Source organism: Lepus europaeus, unplaced genomic scaffold (genome assembly GCF_033115175.1).
Source record: "Lepus europaeus isolate LE1 unplaced genomic scaffold, mLepTim1.pri SCAFFOLD_3_1, whole genome shotgun sequence".
In the NCBI taxonomy this organism is placed as follows: Eukaryota; Metazoa; Chordata; class Mammalia; order Lagomorpha; family Leporidae; genus Lepus; species Lepus europaeus.
The window spans coordinates 4,131,516-4,136,379 of record NW_026909276.1 but is presented as its reverse complement, the minus strand read 5'-3'; positions in this window follow the sequence as shown (position 1 = coordinate 4,136,379).

Genomic DNA, 4,864 nt, shown 5'->3' with positions numbered 1-4,864 from the left:
GTTGCACAAAGATAAGCAATTACAATAGAATCTCCCTGGATAACACAACAGAATTCCAGGATGAGAATTTTACACGGTAGCTTGTGGTTGTGGTGAGGAGAAGGGAATGGTGGGACATGCAGTCCCTTAAGGCCCTACAGCTACAGCACCTGTGGAGGGCAATGAGATGCCTAGTGTGCAGCACACTTGGTTTCCAGGGTCTAACAGGGGTGGGGAAATTGTTTCTGCCTGGGGCCATTTGGATATTTAAAACGTCATTCACAGGCCATAGGAAATTATCAGCTTAAAAATTAGTCTGTTGAATTTCCAGCCCTGCCTGTGGTTGCCTTAAGGCCAGGCCAAATGATTTCATGGGTCTTTTGTGTGGTCCAGGGCTGAATCAGCTCTGCCCCTCAAACAAGACACAAGATGCAGCTCTGTTGTCCAGGAGTCCAGAAAGTCCCCCCCTTTGAAACATCCATTTCCCTACTTAAACCTTCAACCAACAAATGAGTGGGAAATAGGCCCTCACTATAAGGGTTCTCAAAGTGTAGTTCTGTCAACCTTGTCATTAATTGCTCCCTGCCCTCTTGTCCTTCTATGAGTTTACAGGATAGTTTTTCAGGGGGTAGTGTGACTTGCAGTATTACCCAAGATTGAAGGACAAGCAGCTATGAGAGTCCAGATTTTTTTTTTTTATTAAGCAAGACATTAAAGAAATTTTCAAAAATATAAAACAATGCCACTGTCCTAATTTTTTATATTTGTGGTTTTAGAAAATGTAGTTACTCACAAAAATATTTTGCTATAGATTATTGCAGGGTCTTAGTCCACCTGTATAGGATGGACTGGGCCCGAGGAAAGGTAAGTGCGCAGCTCGCCAGTTCCCCAGCCTCTGGATCCCAGAGACAATCAGACGCAGCAGGGAGCCAAGTCTAGCGCCTAACAAAGCCTTTTAAAGCACAAAACTGCAGAGTCATTAGGACAGGGCATAAGGACCAACAAATCACTTAAAAGATCACTTTATGGGGCAATTTCTATAGGACTAGCCATGGCTATACCCTCCTTATCAGTTGTTGCCACTTCCCCTGATGTTGTGTAGCTAATTAGTTTCAGTGGTAAACAACTTTGGATTCCACCCACCTTACTTCCTTTGGGCACAATCTTTGAATTGCCTCATGTAACTAATTTCCCCACAATTATAGTGTTACAACTTCTTTCTTTTTTTTTTTTTAAACAGAATCATTGTTTTATAGAGATACTAGGAGAAAAGTTTGAAATTCCTAAAAGTAAAAATTTGACTGCAAAGATCAAAATCCACCATATTTTGAAAATCAAATTTACAAAACGCAAGCACAACATAAAACAGGAAAACCCCTATATAAATCCAGAAAGTTGAATCACATTTTGAAAATTCCAAGGAACCAAGCAAGAAATAAAATGACAGAATCAAAATTTCAGGTCCAGACTTACAGAATACTCCACACTTTTAAGGAAGAAAAATAAATCTACATTTTCCATACCTACACAGAGTAGAAAACACAAAGAATATTTTAAAATTTCCTTTGGGAAATTGATATTACATTGATGTTGATGTAAGGGTACCAGGGCATGAAATAAAAATCAAGTTATTTAAATGCATCCATTTCATAAGCCAAGCTATAGGTATCCTAAGCAAAATATTAAGGTAATAAATCATATTACTTAAGAAAATATATCAATAGCAAGAAGGAGATAATTTTAAAAATGTACCGATGGTTAAGGTTGTGTTACAACTTATTTCAAATGATCAGTAAATGCATATTTAATTCTTTTCTAGTTTTATTTTTGAACATGTCATTAAGAAACCCATTTAGCCAATGCTTTTGGGGACTCTGAATTATTTTGTCAGCTTAGTTGTATAATTTACATACCATATGGTCACCTACCTCATGTATGCAGTTTTATGACTTTTAATATATTTTTCTTAAATTTATCTTATATAACCAGTACCACATCCAATTTTGGAACATTCCCATTCTCCTGAAAAGACTTCCCTTGCCCTTCTAAGTTAATCCCTATTCCATTTCAAAGCACCAGGCAACAACTCTTGTGCATTATAGTTTTGCCATTTTAGAAATATCATATATTTCATTATACAATATGATATGATAATTCTTTGCATTTGATTTCTTTCACTTATCACAATGTTTTTGAGATGCATAATGATTGTGTTATTTTATTCTTTTTTTGCTGAGTGTTACTCCATACTAGGAACATACTACATTTTATATGTCAATTCTCCAGTTAATGGACATTTAAGTTGTTTCCAATTTTGGGCTACACAGTATAATATTGCTATGAAATTTATATGCAAGTCTATAATTTATTAGTTTAGTTATGGGTAGTTACTTAGGGGCTAAATTGCTGGATTGTTTGGTATAAATACTTGATTTTTTTTTTTAGAATTACACAGCTGAATAGAGAAATAACCATCAACACTTTCCCAGAGGAAAAACAATGCAGGAGTCTACAGAGATAGTTCTTATAGATGAGATTAAGGTGAGCATAAAGGTGTGATTTTGAGTTTCAACTTCCTTTGGGCTAGTCAGTGGTGATCCTTGCCTCTGTCCAGCTAAAAATAAGATAGGACTGCTTGAGAGCAATGTTCTCAAAAGTCCTTGATTTACTATCTTTTCCAGTAAACCTGTAACTTTGAGACCCTTAAACTAAACTTTGGTAAGAGTTCTGGGTGGGTGGGTGGTAGAAGTCAACAATGCACAAGACCCTGAGTGTCTGGCATGGAAATTGCATTTTTCTCAGCTCTTGCTCCTGCTTTCCCTCAAGATATCCAAAGCCTTCCTTTGGGGTTGCTCTTTAAGGAATTCTTCACCTTCAGCACCAATCACTAAGAGCAGTCCAGAGGAAAAGGTGCCCAACTTTTGGATGCTGTCTTGTAAAACTTCTTTTTTTTTATACTCAGTGATGGAAAAGCTGATTGGGCAGTAATCATAGCCAATGAAGTTTCTTGCTAATTGAAAACTTCTCAAATAAATGTACAAAACTTTTAAAAAGAAAATAAGAAAATGTGGCTTTAAAAGTGCATTACCCGGATAGTGTGAATTATTCAGGGTTCCAAGATTTCTCAAAATAGATGTATATGATTGTAGTCTGTACAACTTAAATGATTTTGTTTGAGTTCATGATGAAATACTTAAAATTCAATTTGTTTATAGGTTCATAATGGAAGGATAGATTTAGACTAGGATATTAAAAACATTCACAGGTAATGGTAATTTGAAAGATGAAACATAAAATTATTGGCTGTTTCATGAAGTAAAGTATATTATGATTCAGAGGGAGAAATAATAGATTGACACAAGACATGAAAAATTGTTGATAAACAAATTATTATAATGCATTAAAATAAAATAAATACTCAAGAAAAAGAATATCAAAGACAATAGCAGTTACCAGAATAATCTTGAACTTCTTTAGCTTTCACAATTAAAGGGAAATTTACAGTCCCATAAACTTCCTTAAAATGTACAAAATATATTACCTGGTGAATGATTACCCCACCCTAAGGTCTCTCTGAGAAACTGTGTACTTGAAAGTTCCTATGACAACTTACAGACTTTGAGGCAGCTGATGACCTCACAATGTAAAATACAAGCAAGATGGCTTCCATTTCACTTAGCAAATTCTGACTTAAACTAAGGTATAAAAGATATATGTAGGTGGTAGATAGAAAGTCAAAACCCAGTGCCAGCCCCATAAACTCATTCTTAAATAATAGAGTCCATAATATTTTAATCATATCTACATTCCTTTTCTCAGAGAGCATGTAGATATTAATATTACTAATTTAATTTCATAATTTTTTCTGCTTTTTTATTATTTTAGCCTGGGTTCTTAATAGAGGAATTTGCATTAACAAGTATTACCTCCCTTACTTAGTTGATGGTAGAGGTTAATCACATCTATAAAATATACACTACTGGGTGGTTTATTTGAAGATAAAAAATACTGGCTATGAGTAGGAAGCATCTTGATACAATTCAAGTTCAAAAGTTATGAGAATAGGACAAATTTCAAGATATTTAACAAGTAAAACAAAAGCAATATTGTTGCATTAGGTATGGAATTTTGAGGGAGAGATAAGTCCTAAAATAAGTCCCAACTGTAAGTACAAGAATTCTAACTTGTGCAGCCAGCTCAATGGGAAATAATTAATGATTAAAGATAAAAGAACTTAGGCTGGCGCCACAGCTCAATAGGCTAATCCTCCACCTGTGGCACTGGCACCCCAAGTTCTAGTCCTGGTTGGGGCCTGGATTCTGTCCCCATTGTTCCTCTTCCAGTCCAGCTCTCTGCTGTGGCCCAGGAGGGCAGTGGAGGATGGCCCAAGTGCTTGGGCCCTGCACCCACATGGGAGACCAGGAGAGGCACCTGGCTCCTGGCTTCCGATCAGTGCGGTGTGCGGGCCACAGCATGGTGGCTGCAGCAGCCATTGGGGGGTGAACCAATGGAAAAGGAAGACCTTTCTCTCTGTCTCGCTCTCACTGTCCACTCTGCCTGTCAAAAAAAGAAAAAAAAAGATAAAAGAACTTGATTTCATTTTAAACACTTTAAGTTTTCTAAACCTTAAATATAAGAAAACCTCAAATTTTAATGAGAAAAAAATGAAATTCAAAATTATTTTTGTGCACTTCATTTGAAATTCCTGCTTGTTTCTTCAAATACGCACTTTGAAATTCCTACTGGCTGAAGAGCCCGTATGCATCAAAATAAAAAGAAGCATCTGAATAGAAGGCTGGATTGTATATACACGTTGGGAAATTTTTAGTGTAGAGAGTTGGAAGCATAGAACGAAATGGCTGAGAATTAAATCAGATCTTCATTC